Raw genomic sequence first — 18784 nt, forward strand, 5'->3', positions numbered from 1 at the left:
GTCAAAGTCTAAGGATAAAAGGTAAACACTATAACCAACTAACAAAATGAAGAACCAAACAAATAAACACTAGGAACGAGGATCAACAAGTAATCATGACAATTGTAGCAACTCGGGAACAATATGCAAATCAATGGTTGTGAAGACTAATGGCAAGCTCAATCAAAAGAGTCAACAAGATATCTCCTAGAGGTCAAACTAGCGCCAACTACGAGAGACTTTAACTAAGAGCATCACTAATCAAGCTCAATCGACAATTGCAATTCCTAAATCAATGGTCCGTATAATTAGAAACTACAATGCAATCTAGCATAATTCTCAAGGCCTAATCAAATTACACACATGCAAACTTCCATTAATCACTTTAATCTCAACAATTAATCAACACAATCCCCAAGTTAAGCACAATTAATCAATCATACAAGTTTCACTCAATCCCTAGCCAAACAACTACTCAAACATCATCATCTAATCAACCAACAACTAAAGAAATCAAGAATCAACAAAATACAGAGAACAATTACACTAATCAACAATCAAACATCAAAATCTAACCAAACAAATCTGAAATCAAACAAAGCAATAAAATGAGATAGAGTTAGAAATCCTCATTGATTGATTTGATGATCTTCAATACAATTGTCACCTTGAATCTTCAATCACTCAAATAACCATTGAAATTCCTCACTTTCTCTCTCTAAAATCTACTCCTAAAACTAACCTTAAAACTAGAGAGAGAAGCTCTCAACTAAGCTAAGAATATGATCTAAATCTAAAATGACACTTTCTGCAAAAATTGGGTTCAAAATGGTATTTATAAGAGGCGCAAAATGAAGAAGAGCAAAGCCCGAACCCGCGGAGGAGCACCCGCGCAGCAATAGTGCGCGCCCGCGCAGCAGGGCTGCGCGCCCACGCTCTTCTAGGTTTCTTCGGATCTTCTCACGGCTTCGTGCGTTCGCCAAGGTCTTTGAATGAACGCACAACATGATGATGATGAACACTAAGAGAGGCAGTCCCAAAAGCACTTGATTGTGGGTTCAACACCCCATCTTCATGAGAGCACGACTTGAGAGCGCAAGAGCTAGAACTTGGAGAATCCACTTCCTGGCATCTTGAGATTTCCAATTACCATGAGCTTGCTCCAAAAGCATATCTCACCTTAGTAATTCACCAATATCAAGACCCAAACCTCCTACAATACCTACAACCACGAAAATAGAGCAAATGAAGGAGAAAAGAGTAAAAAAAACCAACAAAATGCATAAAAGCTATAAAATAAGAGAGGAAAGGTAAAACCAAGACCAAATGCATAAAACTAAGCATTTATTAAGCATGAAATCCATGAAAACAAGGTGAAAACAACCTAAATGCTCATCAAATGGGTGCCATTTATGACACCCATCAGAAGGCGATGAGTTCTCAACATCTGAGAAACAAGTTTGGAAAGTCTAGTGTTGTAGACACCCATTTTTGTCTCCCCAAAACCAAACCCAGTGATGAATACCTTTCACGTCGAATCATAATCGAATGAAGTGAAAGTTTGGAAAGTCTAGTGTTGCGGTTAGTTTTTATTTCTCTTCTTTCTCTTTGTTTTTGAAAACCTATTTTATGAAAATAGCCAATCCAGTTTATTTTGGTCCATGGAAAGGGTCCAATAATAGTGTAGTTGGATTGGGCTCGAAAAGACCTTTCCAAAGATATATTATAAGCCCAATTCCGACGAATAATGAGGAAGTTATGGCCAAATTACCGGGCCCGGTTTGATCTTTATATGCGGCCCAATGATCTAGAGGAGGGCCTATTATGATTTGTCATTCCTAATGCAATTAGGATTGATTATAGTCTTCTAGAATCTTCTAGAAGGTTCTTTTGAATCCTAATGTGGTTATCATTGATAAATTGACTTTTAAGAGTTTTATTTAGAATAAAAGAAGTGTTTTTAAGGAAATTACAGTTTTACCCTCCGTACGCTTAAATTTTATCAAAATATGAAAACGCGAGGAAAAACTGTCTGCAGCGCTGCAATACTGGCTGTCGCCCGGCGACAGGGGCTAGTGTGACGCTGCAGTCATGTTTTATTCTTTTCGAAACTCTGATTCTTTTTTATCATATTCCGGCTGATTTTCATTATAAATAGCCTCCTAAAACCTCCGTTTCAAATCACCAACTATTATCAAGAAATTCTTGATACTCTCTTTCTCTCTCTTTTCTAAACAAGCCTTTTCTCAAATACAAAATTCCGCATTCACAAGATCTAGGCACACCTAGCCAAGTTCGAAGTTGCCTTCGCCCTAAACGTGAAAGGTTTTAACTTATGAGGGTTTGGTCCTAAATCTCTATTTAAATTATTTAATTTAATTCTTTAATTGTTTGATTATTATTTTCCTTGAGGTTTCTAACGTGTGTATTTTGTTATTAGACAGAGGTACGAGGCATCCAAGTAAGTACTTTAATTGTTTAATTTATATTGTGATATAGAAATCATGCTTAGATTGTTATTTTGATTCCTAGTATCATGTTAGATGTTTTATTGCTTCCTAGTATCATGTTTAGGGTAACAACTGAATATTCCTAATATCAAGTATGATTAAAAGGATGCTTCCTACTTTCTTTCCTAATATTCATATTAGTATCATGTTAGGGCTAAATATTTGATTTTTATTGATTAGTGACATGCTAGGGTTTGTTATTAATCTTGTTAGTATTATGCCTAGGATCTTGCTATTATTATGCTTTGTTTTTAACATTAACATTATATTTTAATTATGATTATAATTGTTATGATTTATGATTATTATGTTGCTTGATATGTTTATTGTTATTGCTTGATCACACCTTTTATGCATGTTTAAAGGGAATTGGTACTTGTAATCACGCTTAATAAGATAATTAATAATCTTATCTAGAGTTAATTTGATTATAATTCAAGTGATTGCCAATAATAGATTTATTTGTTTATTAATATTCAACCAATATAGATAAACAGGTTTATGGTAAACCTATTGATTGCATGTTAGTCATAAAGCGCACATGAATACGAGTAGAATAAAGTAGAGGCCTATTATTAGGGCAGGTTCTTTCTCTTTTAAATTGGATTTGTACCTTCATCCCCGAACACCAGTCAAGGTTCCAGACCTATTGGAGTTGACGATCTCATGGATTGTTAAGGGGTGTAACCTTCACCTTGTGAACGGTTTACAAGTTCCTAAAACTTGTTGGCGACTCTTTTGCTCTAATTTCTTTCCCTTTGGACGCCACCATGCTTAAGTGATGATCACAGTGGGGTTCAAGTTTGGGATAATGCTTGAAATGTTCTCTACACGTATGAAACCGGATGTGGCTCTTAAAACCAAGGAAAGCAATTGGCTACATGTTTCATCAAAGTATCCAGAGTGGATAGCTAATGTGGTTCCAGTTCCAAAGAAAGATGGAAGGGTCAGAATGTGTGTTGATTACAGGGATCTCAATAAAGCAAGCCCAAAGGATGGGTTCCCTCTACCTCACATTGACAATCTGGTCGACAACACAGCAAACCATGCACTCCTATCTTTCATGGACGGCTACGCTAGATATAATCAAGTACTTATGGCTGAGGAAGACATGGAAAAAACCACATTCATCACACAATGGGGTACAAATTGCTATACGATAATGTCTTTCGGGTTGAAAAACGCGGGTGCCACCTACCAAAGAGCAGCAATATCATTATTAAATGATATGATGCATAAAGAGGTGGAGGTCTATGTTAATGATATGATAGTCAAGTCAAAAGATCGGCTAGGCCACATCATTGCACTTCGCAAATTTTTCGAGAGACTCCACAAGTATAACATGAGATTGAATCCAACAAAATGTGCATTCGGAGTTACGTCAGGAAAACTACTTGGCTATGTGATCAGTTCTCGAGGAATTGAAATAGATCCCATAAAAGTCAAGGCAATCATGGCTATGCCACCACCCAAGACCGAGAAGGAGATTCGAGGTTTCATCGGAAGGTTGCAATAAATAAGTAGGTTCATGTCCAAACTCACTGCGATATGTGAACCTATATTCAAGAAGTTAAAGAAGAACATTTCAATTACATGGGACGAAATTTGCCAAAAAGCTTTCGACAAGATAAAAGAATACCTGGCAAATCCACCAGTGCTACCACCAACAATACCTGACTTCCTCTTTGACTCTACCTTGTGGTTACAAGAGAAACGATGGGGGCAATGGGTAGCACAAGAAATCGAGAGCAAAGAAAACACAATCTATTATTTGAGTAAAATACTTCAAGGTTATGAGACCAGGTACACACCACTTGAAAAGTTGTGCCTCGCACTCATGTGGAACGCACAAAAATTAAGACATTACATGCATGCTCACTCATACAGTTCATGTTGTGTCAAAAATGGATCCTGAAACACCCTAAAAATTCCTTTCTTGTAAAATACCTATTTTTGTCCTGTTTAAAACTTAAAATAGGAATATCTAAGACATTACCGCCATCGTGAAAACGACTAAGGCAACTGTCAAAGACACACAATAGAAGGCTAATTTCAAAACCATTCAAAACAAGCAACTTAAAAAGTCAATTAACAAAAGTAAAGTCAAACCAAAGTCAAACGAAGTAAAATAAAATCAACCTACAACTTGGAACCATTATAGGCCCTTATTAAAACCAAACCAAAATCAAAAACTTTTCGTTAGTCATGCATAATAATAATATCATAAATAATTAAAGCAGTAAACACATCATATACTTATAGAAACTATCATGATTCGCTCTTCACTCATGCCCATTCATGAATATGCTTCATCACCTGAAAAGCTTCTCTCTACTTGTTTCCACTACTCTCCCATTAAAAATGGGTCATCATAGGGCCAAGATAAATACAAGGCCAACAAAAACACAAAACACACAATCAGCAAAGCTGAGTACATAAGCGTAATTAACACACTAACATATAATTTCCTATCAACACACAAATTCCCTTGTTGCACCTGTTTTTCAAGCATACAACATTCAATAAAACTTCTCACTAGACCACTACATAATTTTTTTAATGTTGACTACGCATCAAACGGGTTTCCCCACTAACCTCCCCCAATAAATTGAGGTTTCTGACATGGGAGTTAACCGTGCCCACATTAATAACCACTCGTAAGTGGCGGAATTCATGCACATAATAGTAATAAAAAGGAATGTACAACATCATGTACTCCATTAGAAGTTATGGTTAAATATAAAACCCCATAATTCCCCTCATATGTTCATACTCAAGGTATATACGTTCCAAGAGTTTTAGTGTGTAATCTCTTACACTTTACGTTATTTACAGATTATTAAACTTGGTGATGACTCTCAAACCATAATCATTCAATCAACAATAATTATTCAAACAATCAAAAATACCAATTTAATTCTTGAATAATTAGTGACCACATAAAGATTAATGTTGAACCCTTTTTATTTTACCTTGGTGCCAATGACACCTTAAACGCATTTAGCGCCACAAATCGGTGTTAAAAACACCTTAAGTTCACGAAGGCACCAACTTATAATTTATTCCTCGTGTACATAGACACTTATATAGCTCATTTCTCGTGCTTATAGCTTCAATAAAAGTTATATGAACCATAATAAAATTTCTTTCCAATATTCCAAACCAAATTATACATTTAGTTTCATTAAACATGCTCTCTAAAATGCCACAAATAAATATGTGATTCATAAACAATACTCCAAACTGTAATTTTCCAACCAATAATCCATCACAAATAAATCATGCCTCATTATTCAATCACCAACAACAACCAATTCATAATTTCCATTCCAAATCTAGAATTATACTACTTGTAATCAATTTAGCACACCTATCATGCTACTACATCAATAAAATTATGCTAAGTACGCGAACGTACCTTGTATGTGATCTTAAAATCGCCACGACTAATAGAAATCGCTCACTTCAAAGTCTCCTACAATTTAAAATCATAGAAGAGTATTAAAATCTTCTTTACACAAATTTTCAGTAATATATACTATTATAAAACCCCTCATAATTAAATTAAAATAAGCTGAAATTATATTTAAAACATCATACTTTAATCCCAATTAATGAGTAATTAAAATTCCTTAAAGAAACTTGATTTTTAATGCACTACCAAAAATTCCAGCATTATATTTTAATGAAAACTTGCTATAATTAAGCCTTAAAACAATTTAATCAAAGGTTTAAACCATTATACATCAAAACCCTTCAATAATTTATAATTCAAGAACCTAGGGTTTCAAAAATTGAGGCTTTTCAATTTAAAATATAATCTGAAAATTAATTAACATATTACTCATAACCAAACATAAAAAATTAAATCACAAAACTCATAATTAATAATTAGATCTAGGAATAAATTTATTTTTAAAACAAAGTTTCAATTTTTTTCAAAAGAAGAGGTGGCAGCGGCAGCCACCACGCCAGCTGCCAGCGCCGGTGGCTGCCTGCTGTCGGCGGCTAACGCTGTTGGCGGCCGGCAGCTACCTGCTGCTGGTGGTCGGCGGTGAGGGAGGGTGGTGCCGAGAAGGGGGAAGGGGAAAAGGAGAAAGAAAAAGAAAATAAAGAGAAAAAGGGAGAGAAGTACCTTGGGTTTTCTCCACTATGGGCAAAGTTTGATTTGCCTCAAGTGTTGAATATTTATACCCCTTCTCTAGAAACCGTTATCCCTAAACTTTCCTCTTTTAATTTTTCCTAATCCCTTCCCTAATAAAACTTTACTAAAATAAAACTTTCCTTAAATTAAACCCCAACTTAAATAAAATTATTAATTAAATAAACTTTCCTTTTATAAAATATTCTCAAACTTATTTAAAATAAATAATTAAAATACTTTAAATAAAACAATTCAATTTAATTAAATACTTCTCAAAATACTTATTTTAATTAAAATACATATAAAAATACAAGGTATTACAAATCCTTTCAAGTACTTGTTCGAAAAGGCGACCTCAATGGCAGATTGTCAAGATGGATAGTCAACCTTGCTCGGTTTGACTTGAAATTCGTACCACAAAAGGCCATTAAAGGTTCTGTGGTCTCTGACTTTTTAGCAGATTTTCCATTAGAAGAAGTTGAGAAAGAAGAAGAAGAGTACGTATGATTTCCCTGATGAAGATCTACTAATGACTGAGGATGATAGCAGGACGCTCTATTACGATGGAGCTTTGAACCAAAAAGGTTGTGGTGTAGGAGTCTTACTTGTATCGCCCAATGAAGAACACATCTCAATTTCCATGAAGCTCGACTTCGATGTCACCAACAATGCTGCAGAATATGAAGCATGCATCTTTAGATTAGAAACAATTGTGGCCCTTGGAATGAAGAAGCTCAGAATCTACGGCGATTCGTCACTAATCATCAACCAGATCTCCAAGAGATGGAAAGTGAGAAGTGAAAGTCTCGCTACGTATCAAGCTCATCTGGAAACTCTCACGGAGCAACTAGATGAAGTAGAATACACATATTTTCCTAGAGAAGAGAATCAGTTTGCCGACGCACTAGCTAAGTTGGCATCAATGGTGCGAATTCCAAGAGATATGATTCGAATGCCATTGACCATAGAACGAAGATATGAATCGGTTTATGTTCATGAGCTTGATGATGAACAAGAATCAGATGAAGAGCCATGGTATAAATATATCCTTAATTATGTAACGAAGGGAGAATGCCCTCCTAACACTAATCACGCCGTGCTTTGAGGCTCCTGGCCTCACAGTATATGCTCATCAGAGGAGAACTCCATAAAAGGACCATTCAAGGGAGAAATCTCTTATGCACAACTAAGAAAGAAGCATACAACACCATGGAAAACCTTCACGCTGAAATATATGTGGAATGCATATGAACGCTATAATGTTAGACCAAAAGATTCAACGACAAGGTTATTATTGGACTACCATGGAGACAGACTGCCACGAATATGTAAAGAAATGTATGAAGTGTCAAGTTTACGCAAATTTGCAACATATTCCACCTTCGCTTCTCTACACATATACTTCTCCGTGGCCTTTCTTTACTTAGGAAATCGACATCATTGGGAAGATAACACCACCAGGACAAGGAGGACACGAGTTCATCCTTGTAGCAATCGACTACTTCACTAAATGGGTCGAGGCAACTTCATATGTTAAACTCACAGCAAAACATGTAGCTCAATTCATCGAAAAAAAATATCATATGCCGCTATGGTGTACCGCACAAAATGATCAGTGATAATGGGATGCATTTCCATGCTGAGTGCGCAGAATTGTTACAAAAATACCACATCAAACATCACAGATCGTCACCCTATAGACCACAAACAAATGGTGCAGTTGAATAGGCCAATAAGAATGTGAAAACTATCATCGAAACGATGACAGAAAATTACAAAGATTGGCCGAGAAAGCTACATTTCGGTCATTGGGGTTATCGAACTTCTGTTCGTACGTCAACAGGGGCTATCTCTTTCTCTTTAGTCTACGGAGTTGAAGTTGTACAACCAATAGAATTTGATATCCCTTATTTACGAATTGCGTTGGAAAGTCAACTAGATGAAGTCGATTGGATTAGAGCGAGATATGATGAACTAGTCTTACTTAACGAAAAACGCTTGGCAGCTTTGCATCATGTCCAAATCTACCAACAGCGTATGGCATGACACTTCAATAAAAAAAAAGTCAAGACTAGGAACATTAAAGAAGGTGACTTAGTGCTTAAGGCACTTCGCAAAAATGTGTTGGATCCAAGAGGAAAATTTAGATCAAACTGATCAGGTCCATACATTATCAAGTCCATTTTGTCTGGTGAAGCGTGTAGACATCTACTTTTGGCCTCCTGTCCCGGCAGGAAGTGCAATGACGATTAATAAAACCATCTTCGTGTTAGATTGAAGTGGAAATGCTTATGGATAATTGGTTAAGCTACAAAACACAAAAACTAGCCTGAACGAAATAAACAAAGCTAAAACGAGGTCCAATTAATTAAATATGATCAATATTAGGCTTAAGCCCGTGCATAAAACCCAATAATGAAGGATTTTGGAGCGTCTAGGATAAATTTTAATGCTGCGTGCGCCTGATTGAGATGCGCGCGAAACTCAGCGCAACCACCGAAGGTGCGCTCGCGGAAGATTCAGAATTTTTTGAAAATATGGAATCGAATCTTACCATAAAGCCACGCGCAAGTCACTTAGCCAAACCACTTGCACTGGGATGCCGGGCGCAACTAATCCTGTTACGCGCGACACCGGCTGCGGCAGGATGTTCAAAACCCTAATCCTACCCGTTCCTTATAAATAGAGGCTTAATCCGAGTCTTAAACACACAGAAAATAACCTAAAACTCTGGCGGAATACTTGTGAATTTTTGCTACCTAAACCCTCTTGTCCTAAACACTCACCCCTTGATCTTTTGTTACTATGGTGGAGGTTTTCCAATAAAAAGGTGTCCATAAGTGTTTTAAACGGAGATCTAGCAAAGAGAAGTGGTAATTTTCCGAGCACTTAAGATAAATCATATTTATTTTCTTGTTTAAAGGAACCTTAATTAATTAATTTGTGTTGTTTGATCACCTTAAAATGACTAATTAATTATTTTCGCATAGTATCTTGCATTAAATAAAGATTATAATTGGATAATTAATTGTTGGTTAATCACTTAAGCCAAGGCAAATATTGTTTATTTTCTTGTTCTTTTCACGAATTTGATTAAATAAAGAATAACGACGTTGCAATGTAATTCCCACGTGAATTAACGTGTGTAAATAAAATCAACTAACTTAGTTTTAGGTATCACGTTGCATATATTTTTTGGTAATGAAATTGCAAAAAAGGAAGAGCTAGTAGAGGCCGTATTAGGGCTAGAATAGCGATTTCTCCTTAAAAGGAACGTTATTTTAGTACCCTCGCTCTCGAACTCATTTTTGGTTTATGTAGACCAATTTGGGCATGGGTAAACTTACGATTCGTGCTAATTATTCCATGAACTCCACATGGAAGAAAGACATGAACGAGGTTTATGAGTTTTCCTAAAACTCATTAGTGACTCCTACTTATTTCTTATAAAAAAGCGTGATGAGAGTATCATTTCTAATTCAAGGTCTCCCAAATAGTTAGGAATTCAAATCCTAATACACCCTAACAAGTGTAAAGTCCTAGGCTTTTAAATGGCCATGAGCATCTAAGGAAGGACCCCCTTATGATGGGATCACTCTCCTTACAGTGGCGACTCCACTGGGGACTTAGAGGTTACAAGATTAGGTCGTAGTTATGGTCCATGGTTTCCAACACTAGGTTTCCTAAGGGTTATAACGAGAATTAACTTGGATAATCTCTAGTTAGAGAGCAAGACTCGAACGCATAATATCTTCCTTTTATTGCATCATGCATAAGTATAACACACTTTAACCATTGGGGATTTGCTCATTGATGAGGGGTCGCCAACACTAGGCTTCTATCCCGAAATTAATAACAATCACCCCACCCATATCACCAACAAAATGTTGGGAGGACGATGTCATGAGTCAACACGTTGAGTGATTGATTTGTGCGTCGTTTCTTAAGATATGATACCTTTGGACACCCAAGCCTCTTTGACCTTAGAATGGAATTGCGTAAATCTTGTCTTATGATATGCTTTATGTGCTTATGTGACTATGAGCAACGTGTTAGGATAGTCTTCTTCTTTTTATTTTTTTTAGTTCGGTCTAGGTTCCCAATTACGAAGTAGTCTCTTCGTAATTTTGAGTCATATTCGAAGGGTAAAAAAAACGATGACAAAACAAAAAAAAGAAGCGCTCGAATTAAAAAAAAAATTTTTACGAACAGGTGGCGAGCGCAACTTAATATGTTGCGCGACCCCAACCAGCGCAAGAGATTTGGTTGCGCGCAACTCAATCTCTTGCGCGTGCCCACTGTTACGAGTCAATTTGATTTCTCAAAAAAACAAGCCGACTCGTTCAAACAATACCTTTATCGGAGAATTGTTTAAGTGTTATTCGTTCAAATATATTATGTCATTTCTTTTTTTTCATTTAAACAAGCGTATCGATTCACTTATCCTCTCGTACTTCTTTTAGGGCCGGTTCTCAAGCTTGGGAACGAAGACTCCCGAGCGCTCGTATTATACGTTTATCATCAAGTAACCCACCTCTTTCAAACCACCTTCCCTCGACAACTAGTCCTAGTCCAACAACAATGTCAACCATCGAACAACTCCAAGAAGAGATTGCTCGATTAAGAGAAGAAAAGGCTCAAGAAGCCAAGGAAAGAAGAATTAAGAAACTTGAAAAAGCTGAAAAGAAAAATGCTGAGGCTGTAGCCTTGCAACAAAAGATGGAACAATATTCGTCAAAGAAAAGTCGTTCGAGAAGCTTGTCCTTCGTTCCACCATGGGGAACAAGTACTTCGATGCAGAAAAGTTTGCTCCTCCCTCAGGACTTGCATTGCCAGAAAATTTCGTAGCTACGGACTTGCCAATATTTAAGGTGACCAATAATCCACAAAACCACTTAATGTGTTTTACTGGCACCATGGCATTAAAGGGAGTTGATCCTAAGCTTTATGCTTTGACTTTCCCTTTATCTTTAGACCCAACCGCGAGAGAATGGTATTATGGGTTGGATACAAAATTTAAAACAACATGGGAATATGTAGTTTTGGATTTCATTACCCAATATAAGAGTAACGTAGAGTTCAAATCGACTCAACGTGAGCTAGAAATGCTTAAGCAAGGCGACGATGAAGGTTTCCTTGCTTTCTATGGTAGATGGCGAGAAAAGGCGGCCCATCTTGCCCAAAGGCCACCTGAACTCGAGTTGGTATAAAAATTCATCGACAACTGTCATGAAAAGTACAACAAACATCTACACTACCTTGGTTTAGACACTTTTCAAAAGGTCTATTCTGTGGCTACTAGGATTGAAGATGATCTTGATAAAGAAAAAGCAAATAAACCCCATTATCATCATCAACCTAAGAATAACTACAAAAAGGGGAATGATAATACATCATCCTCTATTGATGTATTTGCGACCACCACGCAATACAATAATACAAATCAATACCATAATAATGATCCTAGAAGTAGGTGGACAAAAGAAAGAAAATTTACACAATTTCCTGTAAGCTATAAAGATTTATTAGAAAAATTAAGTGAAAAAGGCTTACTTGCGCCAACAGGGCCAACACTACCCACTCCACCCGAAAGAAGGTTTCCTCAATGGGATGGTAATGCTTATTGTGCTTATCATAGAGGCGTTGGACACGATACTGAACGTTGCTACGTCTTAAAGCACAAAATACAAGATTTAGTAGATGATGGAAGAATTCCCACGCCTAAACCTAACAATAATGCATCCCTATTAGGGGTGTTTCATATTGATGAGGATTATATGGGAAGTGGTACGTTCAATCCTTTGGACTATATCACACCTATAGAAAAACCTTTAGGCACAATACTCATAGGGGCAACTAACGAAGTATGTGGATTATGGGGCGGCGACTTTCAAGACTTATATGTCTCTAAGTATGCCGCCGTCCCACCTCCATCTTGTTTACAAAATGAGACAAATTGAGTGCTTGATTGGGATCATTTTTTGGGAAAGTCACAAGACCTATCAAATCTCTCCTTGGATGAACAATGGCATTAAGTACAACTTATGGAACATCTTGAAATGGAGGCACATCCAAAGCCTCTAAAAGAAAGTTGGTTTGTGAGTCCTACGACTAATCTAAATGAGGTAGATCATCTAACTCCACTAGACGAGTTTATCAAGCACCACCACCACCAAATGGATCTTCGACCACACAAAATCAAACTCAAGTTCAAATGCAGAACACAATACCACCTCCATTGGTTAAAAAACTTCGCCAATCCAAGGCGAATCTTAGCATTTGGGAACTCTTAAGTACTTCTAAAGAACATAGGAATTCTCTTATGAATGCTCTAACGACCTTGTCTGTAAGCAACGACACGGCCCCTCAGGATCTCCTTAGCTTGCTTACTAGCATAAAATCCGACAAATCAAACATTTTCACTAATGATGATTTGTCTTCAAAAGACACTACCCACAATAATGCATTATACTTAACTGTGGGGTGCAAGGGATACAAAATTCCTCTTACTTTGGTAGATAATGAGTCAGCTGTAAACGTATGCCCATTGCGAACTGCGAAATATTTAGGCCTTAATCCAAAAAAAAGACTTTCAATCAAAAACACAAAGTATTAGGGCCTACGACAACTCAAGAAGATCGGTGTGTGGAACAGTTAAGCTACCAATTACCACAGGCCCAATTCAAAAGATGGTTGAATTCCATGTTATGGACATTAAACCTACATTCAACCTTCTACTTGGACATCCTTGGATACACGAGCTTGGTGTAATACCATCCTCACTTCATCAAATGATTAGGTTGAACTATTAAGGGCTTCCTATGACTATACATGCTTCTCCACTCAAAATAGCCATAAATGACCAATCACTTTTGGAAATAAACCCTGATAATGATGAAGAGGACATGAGGGGATTTGCCGCAGAGCCAATCTACACAATTGAAATGGAAGAAAGCCTTGAAGAATCATTCAAGCTTGATCCATATTCTACCAAGATAGTAAACAACATCTTGTTCAAGAGTAGTTACTTTCCTGGGATACCTTTGGGAATGGGAATGAAGAAGTCCCTCTTACTTCCTATCCCAAAGAAAGGCTTCTCCTTTGGATTGGGATATAAATCAACTAAAGAAGAACTAGAGTCTCACGATGCAAAAAAAAAAAAACACGTAGAGACAACAACAAGAAAGGGAAGTCACTTTACTCCCATCATACCAACGAACCCTTAATAGACAATTCATTAGAGAGAGAGAAGATTACCCATGTTACGACTTTCCAGAACCATTACTTCTGGAAAGGATCAAGAAGCCTGGATTCAAAATTTTCCACGATTGCTACTTCTTGAATGACGATCTTAAAATTGTTGAATCAACATGCCCAACTCCAGGATGTTATGATGGGCAAGCATTTAACTTGCTATTTGAACTAGAGCAAAATCATGTTGCTAAAATGACCAATCAGAATGTCATTCAAGATGAAGCTTTTGACCCAACCTCGTTGATCACCCCTTCTAATGAAAACTTTGAGCATGGATGGAGGAAATCTTTCAAATAGACCAATCACAAAGGCGATAATTGGAGATCATCACGGGCGAAGGGAAGATGTTTGAAGAATCAAACGATGAATCTAGCATAGACTCTAGGGAAGCTTAAAATTTAGGTCTTGTGGCCATTACTGAATCTTTATTTTCTAGTTCTAAGGATAAGGATCCCAAAAAGGATTCTTCTCTTGATGTACTTTCTTTTAAATTTAATAATATCAGCTCTATTTCCGAGTATATGCCTTCTCTTGAATCTTTCGAATGCTATAACAATCAATCTAATAAAGATGATTACATTAATAAATTGGTTGAATTAATGAATGAACGAGAACAAAAGAATCCTATCATTAAAGAAACTGATATAGTCAATACAGGAACCAATGAAAACAAAACATAAATCAAAATTGGCTTAACTTTAAATCCGGAAGAGCGATCGACCCTCATATCGACGCTCAAAGAATTTGAAGACGTGTTCGCTTGGTCATACAAGGACATGCCTGGAATAGATAGGGAAATCGCGGAACATACCATTCCCTTGAACCCTACCTCAAAACCAGTAAAACAAAAACTTCGACGAATGAAACCTGATGTCGCACTAAAAGTAAAAGAAGAAGTATAGAAACAATTGGACGCAGGTTTCATTCGCGTATGTAATTACCCAGAATGGGTGGCGAACATCGTCCCAGTCCCTAAAAAGGATGGACGAGTTCACATGTGTGTCGATTTTAGGAACCTTAATAAAGCTAGCCTTAAAGACTATTTTCCTCTACCACATATTGATATATTGGTAGATAACACGGCTGAACATGCGATGTTGTCCTTTATGGATGGATATGCAGGTTATAACCAAATTTAAATGGCAAAATAAGACAAAGAAAATACATGCTTTATTACCCCTTGGGGAACATATTGCTACGGTCATGCCATTTGGTTTAAAAAATGCAGGAGCTACATACCAAAGAACGGCTACGTCTCTCTTGCACGATATGATGCATAAAGAAATAGAAGTTTCTGTGGATGATATGATCGTAAAGTCCAAAGATAGAATGGGACATATAAAAGCTTTACGCAAATTTTTTGCTCGCATAAAAGAATACAAAATGCGATTGAATCAACAAAAATGCGCCTTCAGAGTAACTTCTGGCAAGTTACTCGGATACGTAGTAAGCACACATGGTATTGAGATCGATCCCTCTAAAATAAAAGGCAATTGTTGACATGCCTCCCCCTCAAACAGAAAAAGAAATTAGGGGGTTCCTTGGCAAATTACAGTACATCAGTTGATTCATCAACAAATTGACTATGACTTGTGAGCCAATATTTAAAAAACTGAAAAAAGAGGAAAAACATGAATGGGAAGATCAATGCCAAAAGGCCTTTGATAAAATCAAAGATTATCTCAAAAGTCCAACAATTTTAGCACCACCAGTACCCAAGCTACCTCTTAGGCTATACATCACAATTACAGACACAACCACAAGCGCCATGTTAGCACAAGAGGTAGAAAAAGTTGAGCTTGCAATATATTACTAAGTAAAAGGTTCATTTAATATGAAACAAAATATAGCACCTTGGAAAAAACGAGTCTAGCATTAGTGTGGGCGACAAAAAAATTATGACATTATATGCTACCACACACCACTCATGTAATTTCTCAACAAAATCCGATAAAGTATTTGTTTGAACAACCACCTATACAAGGAAGAATATCCAAGTGGTTGGTGATGTTGGCAGAATTCGAGCTAAAATATATTCCTGAAAAGCCAATGAAAGGAAAAGTGATTTTCGACTTTCTAGCCTAACATCCAATTCAAACAAGTCATGCAGAAACTACTCATCTTCCGGATGAAGTGATTCTCATGACACAAGATGACAAATGGGTAATGTACTTCAAAGGTGCGTCCAATAAAAAAGGATGTGTCGTAGGAGTATTACTCATAAGTCCAGAGGGAGCACATACCCCAATCTCTATCAAATTAGACTTTGAGGTTACTAATAATGCCGAGGAATGTGAAGCATGCATTATCGGATTAGAAGCAACCGCTAGCATAGGTGTGCAAAAATTAGAGGTATATGGAGATTCTAGTTTGATTATAAATCATATACTGAAAAAATGGAAAATAAAGAACTCCACAATGATATTATACCAAGCACACCTACAACAACTCATCGAGCATTTTGAACACATTGATTTTAAATATCTCCCAAGGGATGATAATCAATTTGCCGATGCGCTAGCAAAATTAGCCTCAATGATCAACATTCTTGATCACTTAAACATGATGCCATTATGCGTTGATAGAAGAGAAGAACCATCATATTGCAACGCAATAGAGGAAATAAATGACATTGAAGGAGATAATCCTTGGTATGATCACATCCTCCTATATATTACCCATGGAACATACCCTGAAAATACTTCATCGAAAGACCAAAGAGCCTTAAGAACACTTGCGGCACAATACGGTCTAGACGGTCAACTATGAAAAAAAGGACCTAATGGTCAAAGCTTATTATGTATAGACCAACCCGAATCCACACGCCTTATGGAAGATACTCACAAAGGTGTTTGTGGACCTCACATGAATGGAAAAATGCTTGCACAGATAATTTCACAATAAGGGTAATATTAGTCCACTATGGAACATGATTGTATACAATATGTCAAAAAATGTCTAGAGTGCCAAATGTTTGCTAATTTACAACACCTTCCACCATCCGAACTATACAACCTCACTTCCCCTTGGCCTTTTTCAACATGGGGAATTGACATAATTGGTAAAATTTCACCAACGGGAGCAGGAGGGCACGAGTACGTATTAGTAGCCATCGATTACTTTACCTAGTGGATTGAGGCTGCTTCTTACAGGAATATCACTTCTAAACATGTCGCAAAGTTTCTCGAACGAAACATATTTTGTAGATATGGAGTTCCACATGAACTAATAAGTGATCAAAGATCTCAATTCAAAGCTGAAGTCGAGACCCTCTTAACTCGTTATAAAGTAAAACATCATCACTCATCTCCATACAGACCTCAAATGAATGGGCTGTAGAATCGACAAACAAAAACATAACAGTCATCATTAAGAAAATGGCAGAAAATTATAAAGACTAGCCGAATAAACTACATTTCGCATTGTGGGGTTATAGAACGTCTATACGAACATCAATAGGGGTAACTCCATACTCCTTAGTTTTCGGAATGGACGCGGTTCAACCAATCAATCTGGAAATACCATCCCTACGCATCGTACTCGAAAGTAAGCTACCAGAAGCTGAATGGCTAAGAGCAAGGTATGAAAAGCTTTTATTCCTCGATGAACGACGGTTAAGAGCTTTGCATCATGTACAAGTCTACCAACGGCGCATTGCGAGTCATTTTAATAAAAGAGTAAAACCCAAAAATATCAAAGAAGGTGACTTTGTACTAAAGGAGGTTAGGGGTCCACCAATCGATCAACGAGGGAAATTAAATCCTAATTGGATAGGTCCCTACCGCGTAATTGAAATCCTATTAGGAGGAGCCGTCAGATTAATTGATATTGTAGGAGATGAAATTTTCCAATTATAAACATTGATCGACTTCAAAAATATTACATATGAAACCCGGATAAAGTCGTTCATTCATTAAATAAATCATTTTTAGCATTCAATCGAAAGATTCTAAGTATAATGCACTTTACTGAATAACACGACAAAGCACATAACACTTGGGGGGGGTAATATAAGTTGAAAAGATCATTCTAAGTGTTCAGATTTTTTTGAACATCACGAAAAACTCTTCACACTTGGGGGTAATAATGTAAAAAAAAAAAAAAAAAATTAACGCTCGTAGCACAGGTGTCGCGCGCAACTGGAATAGTTGTGCGCGGATGTCACGCGCAACAAATTTTGTTGCAAGCGACAGGCTCGCGCAACCACGGATGTTGTGCATGCCACCTGACGATGAACTACGAACCCAGATTTTTATGCTTGAAAAAAGTTCCGACTTTTACTTGCGACAAAAAGAGGGGGTTTCTTAAAAATAACATATACTTGGAAAATAAAAAAAATTAAACTTTGATTTGAATGTTTTCTTTTTAAACAAAGTTTATTAGTTTTTCCATTTTATTTCTATTTAACAGATTAAAGGAAAATAAATAATAATATACAATAAATAAAAAGGGAAGAACTACGCAAAGACCTGATTTCGTATTACGAATACGTAGGCAATCTTTATGATTCGACCATATCAAAATTAAAAAAAAATAAATCTCATTTTTATTTTATTCAAAATCCAAAAGAGAGAGACATTATTGAATAAAATATTAAATGACAAAAACAAAAAAAAAACATAGTAGTGATTACACTTTATTCGAATAAAACTAATGATAAAATTGTGTAACACTCTAAGGTTTTACTATATCCTCGATTGTCACAGATGATGGATGAGTAGTTTCCATCGCAGTATTTTCAGAAGCCTTGGAGCTCTCCCCTACACTATTCTTTTTCACCCAAACATTGTTTTTCAATTTAGGGATTGGGGCCTTTGCAACCTGTTTTCCTTTCCTTTTGACGATTGGAGCTTTCTTGCGAGTGTTTGGTGAAGGTTCTTTGATTTTCACACCTTGT

Source organism: Chenopodium quinoa, unplaced genomic scaffold (assembly GCF_001683475.1).
Source record: "Chenopodium quinoa cultivar QQ74 unplaced genomic scaffold, ASM168347v1, whole genome shotgun sequence".
NCBI classification, from domain to species: Eukaryota; Viridiplantae; Streptophyta; class Magnoliopsida; order Caryophyllales; family Amaranthaceae; genus Chenopodium; species Chenopodium quinoa.